General features: G+C 45.9%; 1 long non-coding RNA gene across 2 annotated transcripts in view; it reads right to left on the reverse strand.

The window, feature by feature from the left end:
• LOC125940493 (uncharacterized) overlaps window positions 1-21986 on the reverse strand; it is a 77736-nt gene that overhangs the window by 18547 nt on the left and 37203 nt on the right. The window contains exon 2 of one of the 2 annotated variants that reach the window (XR_007463693.1): window positions 8715-8803. This is a non-coding gene — a long non-coding RNA (uncharacterized LOC125940493). Of the gene's footprint in view, window positions 1-8714; window positions 9141-21986 lie in introns of those variants that run through there. The other variant, XR_007463692.1, reaches the window with a different exon arrangement.

The raw sequence follows: 21986 nt of genomic DNA on the forward strand, positions 1-21986 counted from the left end.
AAGGCTTTTCTCAAGTAATTAATACAGCAGTGCATATGTCATCTTATATATTCGAAAAATCGCACAGTCTTAAATATTCGAAAGCATTTCTGCAGAAACTGAAGCGAATAGCCAAATGCTTCAAAGAAAGCTATTCACTCAATAACTGAATGGTGCGCTTGATGACATAACCGTGACGGTTGGCTTTCCGCATTGAACGAACGCGCCCCACCTTGTGGACCGAGTTCACGCGCATTTTCGTCAGCGGCTTTGTTCCACCCTGATGACCGGAAACCTCCGACCGCCAAAACCCAACCACGAAAACGGACGATAGAGACAAAGAAAGCTGTTCTCTTTGAGAAGAAACTGTCTACTTCCGCCGATGTGGATGTGATAAATTCGTAGTTTTTGATGAATACTAAACTTATATCTACGACATGTGCTCAGTTTATGTGCTTTTATTTCTTTCAGACTAGTTGCATGCACGTACCTTCCCGCACACGTTTAGGAAGTGGCTCCCTTTACCGCCTGGGGTATTATATCATAAGAAATCAGTAAGGGGGGAATGTCTATATCTGCCAGCGGTCATCAACTGGGAAATCGTGCTGAAAAATTAGTCTCCTCCATATCCGTTTTAAATGTACACATAAATCATGAACTACTCATATTTTATAACGGAATTGCACTCTTGTTGTTCTAAAGCAAACCAAAGATCGCAGACATATCCGAATATGCGTAAAATACAATTGCACTATGTTAATCAGTTTCCAGGTCAAGATAAATGTTGGCCAAAAACGCTGCACAAAATGGGCGTAACACACGACCCAACGCATACGCCGTTTCGTCGAGCAAAGGCACGTTCTCTAACTGATACAAGAGTTGGCCTAAGATAAAACTCTTGTGGGGAGATGAAACTTTAAGGAAATACAGTGGTTATATTTTAGGATTCTATGGCCAAACCTTTCATTTATGAAGCTTTTAGGAGCCCTTAACAAGTAAGTTCTTTGTGCGGAAAAGAATAAATGAGATCTCGCACGACAATTCATGCAGCTTACTTAGCCAATCGCGTGATTTCCACGCAAAAACATGGCACGATCCCGTTACCTTCTTGTGTTAAACGATACTATATAATAGAAGCTTGCTGAAGCGCGTTTTGTAAGAACGTGCTTATGTGTTGCTGCAACGTGCTTTTCTTTTAGATGGGGTACCTCAGAAAATAGAGAAATTGACCGCTGAAGTTATTTTGAATGCGCTCTCGAAGAAAGAACTCCCACCGCACTGCTTCCAAGAACCTGTGTAAGTCAGGTTTCTGTTTTTTTTTTTCTGACAGGAAATGTTTTCTTGCAGGATATTTGTGAGGTGACGTCTTGTAATACTGACGCCAATCTATGATTAGTTATGAAAGTGTTTCAGGGCCCCATTAAGCTAATCCATTGCGTAATTAGCTTTCCTGCGAAGTTCCGTTCGGCGTCTGACAGGTTTTATAATGCACCGAAATCTTTTCTCTTTACTACTTGCTCTTGGTTTTCTTGGTTAATGGGTACTCAGTAATCGTTAAGCACCGGCGGTCTAAGCGTCTTAAATCTGCTATGTATTTGCAATATTTGCAATTCATGCAACAACGTAAAAGAAAAAAAAGAAAAAAGAAACCAGAATGTTTGGTCAGGCGTGGGTGTCTAAATGTACGCTTGAATCACAAGTAAACGCTCGTGCAGTTTTGTCTAGTTCTGAAAAATACCTCATTCAGATATCGCTGGTGCACGCTCCTTGGGGCTGTTCATAGAAGTTCATTCTGCAAAACGCAGTAGAGTTGAAGAACTACCAGAATAACAGTCGTAACAAGTCGTAGACTCAAACACGACCAACTTGCTAATCCGCTGTCTTATATCTCAAGGATCAGCGGCGAAGAGATTAACGGAGCTAGTTTGTTGCGTCATACATAGTTTTCTTTCTTTTTGAATTCCGACGCTACCGGGATTTTTTTTTTTTTTGCACGTACCATTGTCGAAGTTTATTAGCGTAAGACTCCGCACTCTACAAGGAATCCATTGAAATATGTAAAGCATCAGGACCCCTACATCAGTTCTAATCACCTTAAAAGCAATGCGACAGAGCCATGTATATGTGATGTAAAGGCACGGTTCATCAACTCACCCTCGGTGTCGTTCTCCGTACCGACCGTAAGTTGGGGGTCGTGTTGGAAACCCGGCCTTCGGGGGCCATGTCTGATCTTGTTGTCTCCGTAAACGTAAGCCACCTTCCTTTGCCCGTGAACTGGGTGTAGTAGCCACTGTAGGTGCCGTCGGCTTGCATAATATCCGGACCTGCAAAATTAGGAGCAAGAGCTGCTGGACAAACAAACGAAAATAACAGAATTACAGGAATAGAACACATCACGGTTATTCGACGTCGTCTGTGGTTGCTCATCTAACCCGGGTAAAGCTACAGAAAAAATCCGGTTCCTCACCTGTAGGCACTTATATTGCACATTTTATTGTCAGTTTTCTGCTGCGACCACAATTACGCTGAAGCTGTAGGCGTATTCATAGTGCGAACGCAAGCGTCGCCGCCACCGTAATGTCTTGTATACTTGTAGACGCAGGAACCACAGACTTTCCAGCAACTGAACGTCATCCGAGTAGAGCGAGACGGCTGGTGGGTTGTTTTATAAGCTTGTTATACTGAAAGCCTCCAGAGACGTGAGCGACGTGCAGTCCTAATATTATTGCGAGAAGGATATGAGGCACTACTGTTTAAGGGTGCGGCAGGCACGGTAGCTTAGCATGGGTGTTGTGGGTAGTGCATGATTTTGCCTAAACTTCGACCTCCTGGCATCAGTCGGCTTTTTGACTTTGGAGCAGAATAATTTCCTATAAAACATTGCTTTATCAACGCAACAATTATCATTGATGAAGCAATATCTAAAAGCTAATTGCATTGCTGTGTCTAGAATGGTATAAATGCTCGGAAATTCCGAGACAGCGAAATGACTTCACAAGAACGCTTGAAGCTAAGGATTGTAAGAATCCTCGTACCCATGAGGATCGGATGCGTGGCAAACGATCAGGTAGACTGTAACGTGACATCCCTCCGAGGTTGCCCGAGTCTCCTGGGCACCCAAGGAGACTCGGAACCAAGGAGATCATGTGGCGAGTGTGGAAGGCAGCGCCACCGCTCCCGTTTTCCCGCATGTGATTATTCAACCACGTTTTATACGTGTAGACTCAGCGGCCACCCGTATCACCTGCTGTAAAGTGGTAAGCCCCTTTTTATCTAATGTATTGTTCTCTTCGAGGGAACCCTTACTGATAGGAAGATTTGACAGATACCTGTGCTATCCATTATTGCCATGGGAGCGCACTGGTGACAATTTCTGGCGGAAGCTCTATACGGTAGTCCATGGGCTGTAAAGCAAGGTGACTTATAAAATACACTCCGCTTTGTTGCCTTAGAAGTGAAGCCCAGGGAGCGTTCGGTATTCTCCTGTTCGTATGACCGTTCTCACCAGGCAAAGTAACGTTGCTGAGTGCCTGGCCGGGTACTTAAGCTGACCTTAGCGGAACAGACCATAAACGTGAAGCTAAAGCTTTTGAGTACTTTAAATGGACGCTAGCAATCTCCGACAGTCTTTCGCCGGTCTCATCTCGAGCAGCATCGAAGTGCGACCCCTGAAAATACGCTAGCGGGGCTCCTCGTTGCGCCAGCATTACAATACGGCTGGTGGTTTCCGGGGCGCTATTTCTGTCCCGACGCAGCTGTTTCGTTTGCTGCGTCGCACCAACCATGTCGCCTACAGGTAGTGTTAATTATGACACTGTCCCAAGTATTTGAGTGGAAGCTAGGCCTTGCTATCGCCGTGAACGCCTCTCTTTTAGGGGTTAAAGTGGATTGGATGAATGGTTGTTCTTCTGCTAAGAGTCGTTTACGGGTCGCGTTAATAGAAATAAGTTTAGAAGAGCTGTGGGTATATAGGCTTGCCCTAGTAAAACAGAACAGGGGAAAAAGGAATAAATGCTGAAACACCGTACTGGTCTATAACAAAATACCTTCAAAGAGTGGGAGAATTATACACACATTAGTTTGTTCGCACTGTTCTATAAACTAGTCACCAATGTAATTTTCATTAAACTCTGGGCAACACCTGACTTTTAACAAGCAAACGAGCAGGCTGGCTTCAAGATGGGCTATTTTACACTGATTGACATACATAGCATCAATCAAGAAATACAGAAATCAGCGGAGTAGAAGCAACCTCTTTTTATTGCTCTCACTGATCTCGACAACGCACTCGATTCAGTGGCCATACAGGCTGTCATGGGAGCATTGTGTAATCAAGCAGCACAGGAACCATACGTGAATATCCTAACAAATGCCTTGAAAGATTCTAAAGCTAGCTAAATTTTTGACACGAGAACTGGACGAAAGCCAGACAAAAAAGGAAGCAGGCAAGGTCACAAAACGTATTCAATGTAATTTACTGCATGCTTACCAGATGTATTTAAGCTATTAGACTGGCAAGCATAAGGAGAGAGTATTGCTGCGCAAGTCGGACTATGGCGTCGATGGTTAAGAGATGACCCCAGAGTAGCGCGCGTTATTCGGGTGCTCGCTGACCTCCGCTCTGCTTGCGGGGGCGCGCGCATCGAGGCACTCTACGCGTCGCTGTCCACCGGCAGAGGTGTGTCTGCCGCGGCTGCTGTGAACCGCTTCCACGCGTCAACCACGCGCTGCCTCTCGCGATGTCCCCATTAACGAGGCAGTCGCACCACACACTTCGCTCCGTTTGGAACGTGCCGAACGAGAGAGATTGTCCGCGCCAGCCAATAACATCGCGAAGTGTAAACAGGTTTAGAGCTGCGCTCAAATCTTGAATTAGGGGGTATCGGAATCGTCGGTCAGTATTATTTTTAGATCACCGTGGTCTACAAGTCTGCATGGAAACACTCTGATGTCCACGGCCTCTCACGCGCACCTGTTAACCCACCAACGCAACACGAACAGGATGATAACGCCTCCCAGTGGTGCTATTCAAGGTGCCCTGGGTGTATTGCCCGCCTGAGTTCTACCTGAGTCTGCTGGACGGCAGTTAAGTGCACAAAGATAGCGTGAAACTCGCGAAATGAGCAGACAATAAAATTTAGACATAGAACCACGTATGCCAACACGAGCACAGCCGGCAGACGCCGCTTGCTTGTGTCAAACACAGAATATTGTGCTATGCAACGTTCCAGCGCCGCCTATTAATGTTATCGACCACCGCAATATTGCAATATCAGAATACCTAAAATCCCTATATAAAAAAAGTACCGCCATCTACTCTTTCCTCCGCCGTCTCCTCTCCTAAAGCGCTTGTTTATTTTCTTTACTCTTTGCTTGCGAAAGCAAGTCGACGGTGGCGTACCTAGAAAGTCCACGTTGAAGCTTTCAGGCCGGGCGCACGCCACCGCCACCGCCGGCGACTGCGGCTGCGCACAGGACTTTCAACATGGCTCTGAGGCGGAAAAAACAATGTAAAGATGTGAAAGCGCGCGCTATCATCGCCCAATCGGAGATACAGGAGAAGCGGCGTTGATCAAACGATGGCGGTACTTTTCTTATATAGGGACTTTAGGAATACCATGACTCTCCCGCCATCTATCTTCGCAGTCACTGGAAGCCGCTTGTCACGCCTTTTCTAGGCGAGTCTATCCGTCTATAATCTGTCTATCCGCCGTCCATAGCGAATGGCGCACACGGGGCTAATGTTTGGCCCCAACCTTTTCCGTTCTTTTGAATACGTTAAACGGTAGATTATTATATTAACGCAGATGCTTGTTTAATTTTGCATCAAAAAAATTACACCATCTTCCCGTAGGGGAACCCTGAGTAGTATGCGAAGCAGCCATGGGGTCGACTCAAGGTAGTTTTATCAGCTGTATAAACTTGGACATGCAGCAGCACCAGCAACGCACAGAACTGTTGTCGACGCCGTCGGCATTTTGCCCGCGTTCGCACCGAACGCCCGCGGCGTTGGTGACTGTTGCCGGTGCCTCTGGGGCGCCTACCGTCGCGCCTCTAACCTAAGCTGCTACGCATTATCGCGCGCGGAGCCCCAGGTATTGCCATTAGTTGCGCAATCCGGAGAGAAGAGGAGCGTCGGAGAGGAGAGGAGGGGAAGGAGAGGAGATGAGTCAAGGAGAGGAGAGGAGGGAGAGGAGGATGCTCAAGCGCAGTAGGGGTGTGGACGCCGCACGGCGCAGGGAGGGAGGGAGTGACATAGCCCCGACCATAAGATGCTTCGCATCTAATAAGTTTTGATGAAGACCAAAACCTTATCATACAACCAAAAATTTGACACTTTCTGTCGCGAGTGGCGATAGTGAACCGAAAGCTTCGAGATGGCCAGAGTATAGAGTGCAATAATGCGACGGCCGAATGCCCCGAGGCACAGGCCGCCGCATGTATGTTGCACAGTAGTAGCTGCCAGTGGCGTTGGTAGGCATTGCTGTGTGCCGCCTTTGCTAGGGAAGGCTGTGGGTGTCACGCGGAATAATTACTTTCATTAGTTTAACAATGCTATAAATGCACGTAATATTACAGTCTGCGTCGTCATGAAAGCATACTGTGTTCCGAGCCGTAGAAAACAAGCATTTCAGATGGCTTAAGTAGTGCCTTGAGGCTTCACCACTTCAATGCTGAGCGCCTATAGTCCAGTGCTCCACTGTAGGCGACAAGTGAGTTTATAGTTCTTTGTAAATAGGGTAATCTAGAAAGATGGGTGTGGCATGACTAGCTAGGAGTACGCTAGCTTGGATTGGAAATAGCAAGACAACGCGGAAAACGAGCGAAATGAAGTGGGGGCATAGATGTATTTAAGGCGTCGTATTGCAACATTATAAGACGGAAGTCGCCCCTTTTTTATTTTTTGCATAGCTCACAAAGGCGAAAAATTTCTCTTATTGGCTTTCGAGAGGTCATGTGAGGTTCCGTATGACGTCAATGGAGATGAAATCGTCGCCGCGCGCCGCCGAACGCTGTTGTGCGAGTGAAAGGGCGCGAGGGACGCGCGCTTTCACGGGGAGTGAACGCACGGCGGAGAACAAACGCGCGTTCTGTGCCGTGCTCCCTTAAGGGCTGCAGAAGTAGGCGTCTCTTTCCTCCTTTACAATAACCATATATGTAGAGCAAACGCGCCTTCTTCTGACGCACGAAAGGCCGTGGAAAGGGGGGGGGGGGAGGGAGGGGACGTTTAGCTGCGGCACCAAGTACCTATTTATATCAGAGGCTCCGGCAACAATCACCAACGCCGCACGCATTTTGTGCGAACGTGGGCAAAACGCCGACGGCGTCGACAACAGTTCTGCGTGTTGCCGGTGCTGCTGCATGTCCAAGTTTATACAGCTGATAAAGCTACTATCATTACTCCGTATAGCTCTCTACAAATTTGCTATCGCAATTGATGCTTCGCCTTTCAGGTGAGACTGCGACATTTTTTCACTATTTCTGCCGGTAAACCGCAGTTTTGCAATATGCAATTGAGCGTTTTCATCGAAATGACAAAATGTGACGTGGAGCTGCAAATTTTATCGACGTATACCTTTGTCATATCCTTGACAGCTATATTGTTACTTTAGCGCTTCAAAAAGAAAATTGGGCGGTAGCGTGCAGAAGCCCGTGAAATATATCTGAAATTTCGCGAATATGTGGTGGCGGTCTAAGGTAGCCGCCACGTCGGCTTGTTGATTGGCTGAAGCAATGCACCGTGAGGAGCATCACAGGAAAGTCCGTTTCATAAACGTCAACTTGACGTTGTGTGACGTTGCGCTGGGCCGCCATTGCAAAGAGTTTCCACCATAATTTGTGTTGCGACTAGCCCAGCAAATTATGCTATTAGGCGGCCGTATGCAATGGCGGCCGAGAGGCATGCGTATCGACGCATTTTCCCTGTTGTTTGGGGCCGTGAAAATATTTTGCTCATAACGCGTGCTCACAGCATTTGCATCGCTCACAGGAGGTGTTGGTATTTGTGTTGTCATTACTCGTTGTCATTACTGCTGTATCTGATCTCCACTGCAGCAGCTGTAATTGGACTTACAGATGATACAGCTGGCACCCACAATACATCGCATTGGCAAACTGCATTAGAACTGAAAACGGAACTTGTTGGTATGCATTCATCTCATGGTTCGTGCAGCCCTCACAAAAATGAGGACAAATAAGAAACGCACAAGACATGCGCAGACTTTCAACTATTCTAATAAAAAGTATAGTATAAATATGTTTGTTCGTTTTCATACATACTGTTTACAAAGCTTAATTACGCTGCTTTCTCCAAGTGCAACGCATTTGTTTACTAAGAACAAGGTAAAATGGATTGTGTGTGTCTGAGGGGGCGCGCGTACCCCATTCCTTTTCCTTCGCGACAACTTTCCCGACCACACTACTTACGTCTTGGGAAATGTGTGACGGCCCGAAGCGCTGCCGAAGACGAGGGGTGCGACTCGGCGAACGCGCTCTCAATGGCCCTGTAACCAACGAGCAATTTCTTTGGCCGCCTGCTCCCTAACACTTTTTCTCCCTTCTTCCCCCCCCTCCCCTTCCCCCGGCGTATTATACTGTGAACTTCTCCCAAATAATGTGTTGTCGTTGTACTCGTACTTGTCACGGATATTTCTTCTTTCAGTTTTATAAAAGGCCACCTAATAGTCTTCCTTACTGTTTTATATGTCTCTATGATGTAAATAATAAATGAGCACCTGTTCCGTCCAAGTTTCTCGGTCTTGACTTCAGCTCTTCGAGTACTCGGGTCGGAACTTTTATGAAGTCTCCACGTTTTCCGCACTCCCTCCAGAGCTTTGTTGGAAAGAGCTCTTCCTCGTCATCTGCGGCTGGAATTTCCACATGGACGTCACTCTTTGAGAAGCAGCATTTTGGCGCACTCTCGGATTGGTTCCTTTACGGTCACGTCTTCGGAAACCGTATAACGACTGGCTTGATGCAAACGCGACCAGCAGTGGCGTTGTGTAGAAACTGGGACGACAATCGAAGCAGCACCTGCATGTTAAGACTCATCCTTTTATTCTAGCAAGGCGCTGGCGAGGAGGAAATGCACTATCCACGTATGTGTTTATCATGTGTCATATTCACCCACTCCGGCGATTCTCGTTGAACAAAAGAATTTACCGCGCGTACAACCATGCTCTGCCGTAGCTAATCTTTAAACAAAGCCTGCGCACTTCATTTATTCTGTCGCATCAAAATAAGACTTGGCCTGCATTGAAGTTCTGCTGTGAGACCATTAGGACATCCTTGCCAAGCATCTATCTCATATTTATCCAGGTGTTTAACGCCTGGCCATGCCCTCACAAGCGTACTTGGGACGCCAGAGCCATTTCGGACTATTTAAAACATGGACAGTAACTTCATTAGGTGCCTGTTACCTACGGTTATGCCTAATTTCTCTAAAATGGAGACTAGGTAGGTCTAATTGCACTACGCGTACACTTGGAGCCACATGTCAGAGGAAGTATGCACCACGGTCTCATTCATTCAAGCGCTGTGCAGCAACATGTAGAGATGCTAAGAGCGAAATTAGAAAACGTTGTCGGGTGCCTCGTTTATTGTCTATTCTTATTTCATTATGATTCAAAAATAATATGTACTACGTGCAGTTTTACGCCCGCTTGTTCTATGGGATGCTGAGTTACAAATTCTTATGCAAACGTCATTACAAATTTTCGAAAACTATAACGGTCATCCAAGACAATCAAGCATGATGATAATATTTAAGAAACATTGTATCCTATACAATATATATATATATATATATATATATATATATATGCATGTATCACATATACATAGTAGAAGCTACTATTTATTATATACTTTTGTTTACTAAACGTCAGAACAGGAATGCTCACCGCAATTCGCATTCCGATGCTTTGGAATCTAAGCACTTCCTAGAATAAATTGATACTGCAAATTGTTATTAACTTCTGGAGTGCCAGCGTGACTGAATTTCCCAAGGTGGATATAAAATTTGAACTTACGCAATGCAAATATAAACACCATATCATAAGGCTTTTCCTTAGGATTACGAATTCAATTTGATATGTCGCTGTTTCTTCTGGTCCTCAGTGTTTGTTTCTTTCTTTTTCTTTCTAGTCCCGCAATGCATGGTATTCAAGTCTTATGACCTATTTTACTCGTCTCTTTTTCATATTACTTGTGGCACCATAAAGCATGTACCCATTTGATATGTGCGTTCCTATTCTGTGGAAGTATCACCGAAAATTGCCATCATATGTCTTTACTATCATGTAGCCATTGCTATTCAATTATTTTTATTGTGATAGCAATTATATGGACACTTCAAGCATATTTCTGCCGTCGCCGTCGCTGTGAGGTTCCGTATAAAGTTCAACGCCAATAAAATGGTTGCCACGGGCCGTATGTGCGAGTAAAAGCGCGCGGAGGACGTGCGCTTTCACGGAGAGCGAACGCACGGCGGCGAGCAAACGCGACGGTCTCAGCCTATATTACAAGATAGTTGATGCTTTTGCTCTGTCATGTCACTTATGCGGCTCGATTATTCAACTGGACGCAGGTAAAACTTAGCAAAATGAACACGATGATTAGGACGCTGTTTAAAGATACCCTAGGGATACCGATTAACATTGCAACCGAGGGATCGATCAGTCTATGGGTGCACAACACAATAGAGGAAGTTGCGGAGGCTCAACAGCTATCACAACAGGAAAGATTGACAAAAACGTGAGCCGGCAGGCATATACTACAGGCAATAGGGGCAGAGCGGTCAAGACGCCCACTGGAGGATGAATTGGAGTTACGAGCTGAGATTAGGGATATGATTAGGACCACCCCCCTCCCTAGAAACATGCATCCAGAGCACAATATCAAAAGGAGAAAGGCAAGAGCTAAAGCACTCGTGCGGGAGACAGTAGAATCAACGAGCGGCTTTCGTGGATGCTGCCTGGGTGAAAGGAAAACAAGCATATACTGCCGTAGTAGCAAGCATTCAAGGGAAGGTACAAGAAGCCATTACTGTCTTTACCAAGGATCCCATGGTGGCGGAGCAAGTGCCAATGGCTCTAGCCACCAGAAATAATAAATGAACTTTCATTTACAGCGATTCCAAAGCTGCTATTAAGAGTTTCGATAAAGGTTGGCGTTGCAGCTAAACTTATTGAAATCGCCATGACTATGAGGACTTAAATCCAATGGTTCCCTGCGCATATGAGAGAAGTGGATAAGACCATGGTTAACCTCAATGAGGTTACTCATGACTTGGCACGAGGACTTGTTAGCCATGACAGTAACAACCGAGCTGTCCACCACCAGACCGGGGAATTTATAGATTATTTATTAACATAAACGAGATTGCTAAACACTTATATCTAGGACACCAACAATTTCCATTGCCACATTCAAAGCTGAACTGGGTTCAGGCAATTTCACTGCGACTATTACAAACAGGAACTTACCGCACGCCGTACCACCTTGCTAAAATGTATCCAGAAAGGGAGATCAAGAAAAATTGTCATGCGCGCAATGGCATCATTGGGATCAGACACCTGCTCGCGGGATGCCCTGAGACTCTCACCAACCCTTCATGACAAAGAATGGCTTCATTAGAAGAAGATGCTACAGAGTTCATCATTTCAAGATCAGCTACGGGCTGTGCAGAGGGCCCACGATGTCGCTGAAGGGCTAGGCCTAACGGTGCCATCGTGAGTGCGGCCTGCCTCGGCTGGAAAGAGTCGAGCCTCAGGACATTTGTAAATAAAAAAGTTTTCACACACACACACACACACGCACACGCACACGCACACACACACACACACACACACACACACACACACACACACACACACACACACACACACACACACACACACACACACACACACACACCTAGTTTTACATATCCAGTGACTCAAGCTAAGGTGAATGAGATTCGTTGAAGGGCGACAAATATGCAGCGACACATACCTAGTAACACAAGATGGCGTGAGATGATTATCTGATAAGCGGTACATACCTAATCTCACAGGCCTATTACCCAAGTAGAGCTGACATTGGCGCTAGCTGGAAATTGATGATATTCAAATATCAGCATGCCAAAAACAAAAGGCGAACGTAAAGAGAAATATTTATTTATTTACCTACCTATTTATTTATTTATTTATTTATTTATTTATTTATTTATTTTTACCCTCAGGGTACATAGTACATTACACAGGGCAGGGGCAAATGTACATGAATATCTCAATTTGATAATAGGCAAGGATTAATTGTGAAAATAACATGGGTTAAACAATATAGCAGCAGTACATAAGCAAGTAAGCACATGAATGCAATAATATATACAATAAATATATAACACAACACGCAGAAATACAATACCTAAAGACCAGCTAATCAACTAGTTAGCAAGGCATTTTTAAAGCGTATGGCGCCGCTGATGGCCGTTATAGGCCCAGGAAGCTGGTACCAATCTCGTGAGGTGTTAGCCAAAAAGGACAATGAATGGGTAACTGTGTTACTTTTTGAAACTTGAACCTTCTGAGGAGTGTGCTCCGGCATTTGTCGTCAAAACGACGACAAATCAGACGACACGAGAAATTATTGAAGCAGATCCGATTAACAAACTTAGTGAGGAATACGTGAGCACCCCCTCTTTCTTCTCGAAAAATAAAAACGGCTTTTGCACAAGGTATAAAGTTTTTTTCTTTTTTTATGTGTGGTGACTATAAATGTGCACCTTCTATGAAATAAAGACTACTTGGGAGTCAGCGCTCTTTATGTCTCTTTGCGTTCGTCCCTCATTTTCTACGCTCTGCGATTTGACGACCATTGCCAAGTGGACCGTGGTAACGTAGGGAAAGGGCTAACAGATACACATCACAAAACTGAAAAAATACACGAATAATAATCAGATAATAAAGCATAGTACAATGCAAATATATTGCAAGCTAGAGTGAGACTATAAGCACATAAAAATGGCAATAAAAAGCATAATAGCAAAGCCTACTATTTTTAGATTAGTTGAACGATACAATATTATCACACTGGTAAAATGACCAAATAAAATATTTCTGCAAAGCTGCGAGACATTAGTTTGAATGCGCGACTGTGCACTACTAAATCAATTGGCAAAATCAGTAATTTAGCAAGTCATTTAGCAGAATAAAAGTTCCCAGTACTCCACAGATTATAGCTAGCAATTTCAGAGCATTACTGGCGTGCGAAAGGCACCGAAATATGTCTCCTCCTGTCATATTGACGTGTGTGGTTGCATTTTAATGGCATAATTTTTCTTATATAACTGTATTAAACCACATATCAAAAAGCATAGCCATACCTGCAATGAGCGACAATATGTATCAAGCTTATCTGCAAGAAGCAATTCCCAAGGTTCCCTTACCATTGCCGTCATCATGCAGTTGGACAGGGCACCTAAGCCCCTGTTTGTTGATCACCACCGCAGTAAGCCTTGTGTCAATGACAATGTCAACTACCTCCTCTGACATTTGGCATGAAGCCACTATCGGCTTCTTGAGGTCTCTGGCTTGGGACGTGACCAGAATGTTGACCACGGCTTGTTCCCTCCTTGAGCTCTCCACTTGAAGCGTCCAAGTACCAGGCCTAAAAAGTAGATGAATCAATGAATTTATCAATCAGTCAAGTTTGTGGTGGCGATGCGAGCCGCAAAACCCATGGTAAATGAGAAGCTCTATATCAAGCATCAGAGAGTAGAAGTCGAATCGGTGGGTCCACCATGGGTTATGTCACCGTCTTCAGAGTACCGCCACCCAAGACGACCCACAGCTGTCGCAGCGATGCAGCCGTAGATGAAGATACGTAGCAGCTGTTACATTTAGCACAAGAAGCTCAATGCGTGGTACACTCGCCTGCGGGTCGTCTACATGGATAATCACAAAGCCCAATCTTCGTCCTGCTTAAAGAATACCGCGTAACACCCGAATATTGTGGCGTACGTCGAGCATGTGTACGCTGAAGCAAAAAGAGCCACACGAGGAAACCCCGCAAGACGCCCTTTTGTGAGTGGTGTGCAAATATTCGTCACGACTGGAATCTGTTTCCTGCTATGTCGCTGATGTGGCGGACATAATGCCACAACGAGTCCCTTTAGTCAAACGTCGCACACAGTAGTGACACAAACAACCGGCCGACGAAAATCGAGTGAAATCGCGCGAGGTCAAGGGATGCGCGCTTTCACGGGGAGCGAGCGCACGGCGGAGAGCAAACGTGTTTTATGTGCGAGTGATAGCGCACGAGGGCGAGGGACGCGTGCTTTCACGTGGCGCGAACGCACGGCGGAGAGCGAACGCGACTTCGCAGGGGAAGGGGTGCGGTGGGCGAGGAGGCCATCGAGGCACCCTAGACTGTGCGTGTGCGTGCCCGCTCTCCCAATGCGGCGCATGCGCGCAGCCCTGCCTGCCTGTGCCGCCGACTCTCTCTGGGCTCTCGCCCGCCTCTCCCCTAATAGGCTCCGTACAGTGAACAGGCGGCGCTGCTGCGCAGCCGCGGTGGCGCGATGCTCAGCGTTGCATGTGGCGGGCGGCGCGAAACTGGGAAGGGGGGAAGACAGCGAGATTTCGGAACTACGTATACACGCCTCCGAAAGCCGCGCGTATATCCGCGATCCGTGTTCTTTTTTTGTGCGTGTGTGTACGTGAAAGTACAAGCGTGGCCCTCTGTGATGTCACAAATAGTTTTATCGGGGTTCAGGCCTATTAAAGGAATAGACGATTACTTTCATGGTGCAGCGTTAACCAGCGGAGGCAAGCTCTACGCTGCTTGGCATGTTGCTTGCGTGAAAGAAGTGGACGGCGTGGACGTTCACGCGAAGTGCCGTTCGCAACAGGGAAAGCAAGTATACGACGTCATCCTTCACACGAGTAAAGCTTACTGTTATACTAAAATTGAAGTCACTAAACTGGCACCCTGAAAACGTTGTAGTTGACCGATTCTTAATCGACGCCTCACTGTTGGCAATGCATGCCTCATTTCGCTCCGGCGCGTTGTACGCCGCGGCCTATCATTTGATGCACCTGTCACACTGTTACTTTAGATTGTCATACAGCTCGATCTGGACCGCGTGCAGCTACACACTCACTCGTAGGCTGTCGTCAGCACAGTCATGTCGAGTGAGCTGAATGAGTCAGATTTTTGGATCGTGTGGCAGTGACCATGCTATCCTCGTTGACTCGTTTGGGACCCAGTCGGAGCCACCTGCTGCGCTGATAAACGAGATTTATTAACTAGGCAATCTGAATTTACATGACGCGAATGTTCGTTTTTCATCATGTACAATGATCGAGGCTCATTAGGCCCCTTTCACAAGATACGATTTCGCTTGCGAATTCCTTTCCTTGCATACGCACTTTGCTTTTACAATGATACATCGCAAATGTATATCACAAGAGAAATCGCACCATGTGAAACCGCGCCTCTCAAGCGCCAGCGCCCGAAACGAGGATCGTCGAATTAGTTCTCGCCAGCACAAAATAGGCTTCCTTGGCATAAAATATTACTCATCGCACATTCCAGTGCTATGCTGATCATACCGAATGCTAAGACAACGGCAAGCAGTCGTCAAATCAGCAAAGTCGTGACAAATTTCTTTTAAATGTTCATCAGCTGCAGGGCCATGGCCGCTGGCGTCGCACAACGAGCTGTGAAACGCGCATGTGTAGCACGCTTTACAGAACAAAACCTTCTCACAAATATCAAAGAAGCTAACTTACTTTACTCTCCTCACAGCTGCGATCCATTTCTTTCGCCGTTCGATCTCATAAGATTTGCCAGGAAACCTGTACAACTTTATCCCGGGCTGGCCTTCGTGGTTGTGACAGCCCTTTACGCAGCAGTATCGCCGGTTCCACTTGCCTTTTTTTTTTTTTTCACCTCCGACGCTTGCCGATGAAGCGCATGCCATTGCACCGTCGCAAGACGTATAAAAACAATAAGGAGGCAGGTGAACAAAGCAAAATGGCTTCAACCATGGCCGAGACGAAATGTAGCGCGCGGGAAAGAATACTTATCGAGCCGGCCGAGCTGCGGCGCCCACTTCCCAACACTGTTGCGTCGCTGCGCCAGATGGCGACAGAGCAGCCGCAAACTCGACTGTACGGAGCCTATTAGTGTCGACAACGGCGTTTAGCCATTCGTCACGTAGCCAGCGTTTTGACAGCGGTTGTGTACGGTCACACAAACAACGCGCACAACTGTTGTCGACGGCGGCGGCGTTTTGCTCGCGTTCTCACCGATTGCGCGTGGCCTTGATGACGTGTTTATGAAGGACATGCCAATCTTTGCCGTACATCCTATGGCGGTGTACAGTAGCGACCATAGGGCCATGGCCCCTGCGACCACTAAATAAATGAAAACCACCGGATCATATATATTTCTCATTATTTAATAGTTCAAATAACCAATTACACCATCACATCGTAATAGTCATAAGAGGAAATACATACTATTCCCTACATATTAAAGCTTCGCTGGTCTTCCATCTCCATCCCAGTGGAACGGCTGACAGTTTTTTTTTTCCTTCTTGGTGAAGCTGTTCTAGACGTCGCGAAGTTGTTCGTTTTGGAACTAAATAAAGCATTATTCTTTCGGGAGGAAAGAGTCGTACTGTTTTTAAATGACGAAATGTATACGAAAGCCCAAAGTTAATTAACACCGGTTATAACATAGCAGCGGCCCTTGCTCACTCTGCCAATCCGGTCATTCTTACCCGATCTGGTGTCATCGCTGCGACCACCTGTATATAGTTCCGGCACTCTCCGCCTTCGAGACACTCAACTAAACTGGGCATGCCTCCGCATACATCAAAAAGAAATGAGTGTTTGGAGCGTTTATACAGCTGTATGAGGACAACGTATTCAGCATAGTGATGTGCCTTTATGTTAAGGCTGTTTTCGCAGCTGCGGATTACGAAGCAACAAAAAGTAAGCATACACTTAATTACGAAAGCCTAAGAAGTCATTTAGTCGTAAAGATTGAGGCGACGCTATGCTTACCAGTTGAGAGAGTAGTTAGGGGTGTTCTATCGCACTTGTGACGTTCGACCAGTCTTCAGACCTTCTTATCAGAAAAATGGCAAACTGCAAAAACGTACGATGTTTCCCTTGCTAGGACGGCAATCAGCTAAAATAACATCATAAGCCAATAACATTTCATTATTTGTATCTAACCCACCGAGTTTCCTGGTTTCCTTAAATTCTGACAATCTGGAACAGTATTAAATGCGACAAATAGCAAAGTGCTACCGTTTAGGCACCTCACAGAGCTGCTGCCAAGTGACATGCAGAAAGTTGGAGTACGAGTATTGGGCGTCCTTTTTGAAGATGATATCTAGGAAATATGGGACGAAACAAATATCAGCGGATGTAATTGCAAAAGCTCCACACTACAAGCTCTCCCTAGCAGCCCGTGCAGTTGTCACAAGTGTGCGTGTGGATGTTATGCGGCTCTAGTTATGCGGCTCTAGTTTCCCAAAACAACAGCCGTCCTACAAGAGTCATCTTTTTACACTTGTTCAGTTGTCTGACGGGCACTGCACGCATGTCATTCCCATATTCTGCAAGTCATAAGGGGTGGCTCGTGAGAAATGAATACAATCGAACATTCTGAACGTTTCACCAATCCTGGTTTTTCTGAATACGGCCTTACCACTGCAGGGCTTGGTAGTGTAACTGCCTTTTGGTCGTCCCTTCCAACTTCCCGACAATTTCGACATTAATGTCCGGAGGGATGAACAAGCCATACAGTTAATGAATAGTTTCCATCGGACGCTCGGCTGAATGTAACGATGGTGTTGTTTCCGAGGTCATCACCAAGAATGAATTTTTCATCTAGTATTTCGGTGAACGTCTTCGTTTTAGCCATAACCTGCGAAACGAAAGGAGTGCAAGTTAATTTGCAGTATAATGCAACGCAATTATCTTTTATTTCCATCGAATCGTTGGAGTAGGCGGTTGGCGAAGCTGCCCTTCAGAATGCTTTGCGAGAATCTCACCCTAAGGCAACCTCAGAAATATGACCAACGACTTTCAATATATAACATTATAAAAATAGGATTCGAAGATTTTTCAAAGCCATTTCAAGCGTTGGCGAAATTTAGCGTATTGCTTATGGAAAGCGCTTCACCTTCGCAAGGCCTGAAAATACATCCATTATTTAGGTCTATTTATTGCAAGTGCAGAAAAACTGTTCAGTTAGTCCTGTTGCTTCTAATTGGAACGGGCGAGAGAAAGCCTCCTGTAGACAGCAATTTTAGGCAGAAGCTGTCGCTTTGGGTACCCAATTTTGGAGTAACCACGCCTTGAGAACTTTACAGCCAAATATCAGAGAGTTATAACAGTTTAAAGAGCAACACTGAATCAACTTCGAATCTTTGTGTGCTTTGTGAAAAGTCTGGTGGCCCTTATTTGGCAGTGATTATTAGGGTTGTTTAAAAAACAGAACGGCGAGAAAGGGGGGGGGGGGGGGAATGGACGACAACGACGACACATTAGTGCAACGTTGCAGAGCACGGACCTTACGCGGAAATGGGAGGGAAAGTGTCTGACGTCACGTTCCATTGGCATTACTACACGGATTCATGATGTCTGCGATGCCGAAGTTCGTATTATACGGAAAATGTGTTGTAAACTGGCTAGTTTGATTCGTTTGATCATTTCGAGTGCAGTAGCTTTAACTGAGCCTTACCGACAGCTCAATAATGGATCCTCTGTAAGTTCTTTAAAAATGTTGGACCTCAAGACTACCTATTGCCGAAAATTCAAGGTCGTGTCTGCGGTACGAGCCAGTTACGGTATCTAGGTACTCCACTTAGAATATGACAGATTTTTCTTGTAACCAAAAAGCGTCATTTACTAATAGGCTAAGTTTATGTTAGTTTTTATTTTCGGTGAATATACCGAAAAAAAAAAACATAGTCCGTTGGACAACTGTGGAGCGAAACACTCTGTTGTAGTTCCTCAATAATCTTACTTGGAAGGATATCTCTCGCAATGCTTGACCCTTACATCCTTTATAGAACTAGAAACTATTAGATAAGGAGAAGTGAAATTATGCCAGCTAGAACATTCGGCTCAATTTGAGCATGAAAACTTAAATAGCCGTCAGTACGGCTCCACCTTAACCCATTAAGGCCTAAAAAAATCTACCTGCCAGATGTGATTCACCCTTGGTACCCAATGACATTTCGACACGGTAACTGCACTATGCAAATTGTATGAGTAATGATTCTAATCTTCCAAGACCTGCTATGGTGTACTTTATAAAATTCGTTGGGCCTTCATGGAAGGAAAGCGAGAGGCAGGTGTCCGAGCGTATTTTATATATCTGGGAACATCTTACAACCAAGCGGGTGTAATGAAGATAACCATGACACTTCACGCAGGCCCAGTTAGCTTTCTTGCGGCAAAATTAGCAGTTCAGTGATAATTACTCATTGTTAGGAGGTTATGTTCACCGTTTAGGTGGCATATGGCCAAGCCAGTGGGCAAAGTTCTTGGTGTTGCGTTTGAGGTGCCTGCAGTGTTAAATATTTATTTGAAACGCATGAAGATCCATTATTTGATAAAATTCAGGGCATAAATTATGAAAACACTCAACATTTGGCTCAACAGAGGTGGCAACATTCAGCACGATTGGTAATCACCCATGGAATGACAGTAGATTTCTTGCATTACAATCCTGTTGCGTGCTTTTGCGCGTTGACATACAAATAAACACATTCCTGTTAGTATTTTATGGCCTACCATGAGCAACCCCGTTTATAGAATAATATACAACATCTTTGTAACTTAGTTATTTTACCACCGACTCTTCCCTTTGTAATAAAATCATTCATAAATGATCGCTTCTTGTTAAAAAAGATCTCCACAAAATAAATCCGAACACATTTTTATTTAGCTAAATTTACTACAACATTGTTCGCTGTTTTATTTACTGTGAATGCGAGGGACCGTCATGTTTGTCCTTGCTTGACCAAACGCGAAAGCCAAGTGGAAGCCATGTGACGCTACGCTCATGCGCCTCTGCAACGCAGTCAAGGCAGCGTTCAGCTGCCCCTCCTGACAAGATGGCTGTGCGCGCTTACATAAGCATTGCTGCTGAACAGCTCTAGGCCCACGATGTTCACACGACCCGGTCTCATCTGTCAGCGATGTCTGCAACGTCGCTGTTGCCGTTCCTCATCACACCTGCGTTGTTCGAAGCCCGGTAGCCACCAGCACGAAGCCTCTGCGACTCAGCAACAGTGACCTTGCCTCAAGTGTACTTGAAGATCAAGCATGCTCGAATGTTCGCTTTCTCGCCAGCACCATGATTTATGTGGGCGCAGAAACAGCCGTAGCCTGCAATGTGCCGTCGAGCCCGATAGATGCCAGCAACTGACCGTGAAATCGGCATCATAAGAGGAGCTGTTCAACCTCATGTATTGGTGACAAACTTCAGACATAAATATGAGCCCCTAAACAAGGGCGGAAACATCTTATAGAATAATGAATTTACCATAGTCAGAAAGGCGTTCGTCATCTCGGATTTCGATTTATCTATCTCGACGGTCGTTCCCGAAACCAGCTAGGGATAGTAATCTGGCCTTCCCAACCATAAACAGCCACAACTGAAAGGTGTCCTCCTACAATACACGATTGACTGCTTTTATTGCGATAGCAATTATATGGACACTCCAAAGCAGATTTCTGCCGTCGGCGTCATTGTCGTCGTCTCCGTCGCCGTCGCCGTGAGGTTCCGTATGACGTCAATGGAGATGAAATCGTCGCCGCGCGCCGCGGAACGCTTTATGTGCGAGTGAAAGGGCGCGACGGACGCGCGCTTTCACGGGGAGTGAAGCCACGGCGGAGAACAAACGCGCGTTCTGCGCCGTGCTCCCTTAAGGGCTGCAGAAGTAGGCGTCTCTTTGCTCCTTTACAATCACCATATATGTAGAGGAAACGCGCCTTCTTCCGACGCGCGAAAGGCCGTGGGGGGGGGGGGGGGGGGGAGGGAAGGGCGGCGACGTTTAGCTGCGGCACCAAGTGCCTATTTATATCAGAGGCTTGGCGCTGAGCCGTGCTCCCTCAAGGGCTGCAGAAGATAGCGCCAACCTTTCCCTTTCCCTCAAGAACCACTTATCATCATCATCATCATATCAGAGGCTCCCGCAACAGTCACCAACGCCGCACGCATTTTGTGCGAACGCGGGCAAAACGCCGACGGCGTCGACAACAGTTGTGCGTGTTGCCGGTGCTGCTGTGGTGCTGCTGCGGTGCTCCAAGTTTATACAGCTGATAAAACTGCTATCATTACTCCGTATAGCTCTCTTCAAATTTGCTATCGCAATTGATGCTTCGCCTTTCAGGTAAAACTGCGACAACTTTTTTAATGTAAGCGAAGGTGTGATAAGCAACTTGCAAAGCATTACACAATGACCCAAGTATGTACTCCCCCACTTCAACAAGAGCCCGTAGACAGTTTGGACAGCACGACGAGAAGGCATGAAACAAATAGTCGACGAAATGTTGTGCGAAAATTTATCCAGCCGTCAAAAAGCCCATTGGCGTCTGCCGTAACGATAATGAAGCACAAGAAGAAAACTGTTTTTGCATCGATTAATCACCTCCTCAACAAATCTATGAAGAGGAGCGTATAGCCGCCCAAACGAATAAAAGACCCGCAGGACCAACTCGGCAGCGCTTCGAATTCTCGTCAATGTAATTCAAGTCGGGATACTGGCAAATTGAAGTCCGAGGTGATGCCATTCAGTCTTTACTCGGCATCCGCAACTTTCTAGCGTGTAATAGGCATGGAAATCTGTCTCGAAATGCAAGACCTGTATAGCCTACCTGGATGACGTCGTCGTCCTCGCGTCAAACTTCGACTATCACTTTAAGCGGCAGTACTGGAGGTGATCAAGTCATCGGGGCTCATCGTGGTCAGAAAAGTACCGCTTCGCCTAA

The sequence above is a fragment of the Dermacentor silvarum genome, chromosome 10, assembly GCF_013339745.2.
Source record: "Dermacentor silvarum isolate Dsil-2018 chromosome 10, BIME_Dsil_1.4, whole genome shotgun sequence".
Taxonomy (NCBI): Eukaryota; Metazoa; Arthropoda; class Arachnida; order Ixodida; family Ixodidae; genus Dermacentor; species Dermacentor silvarum.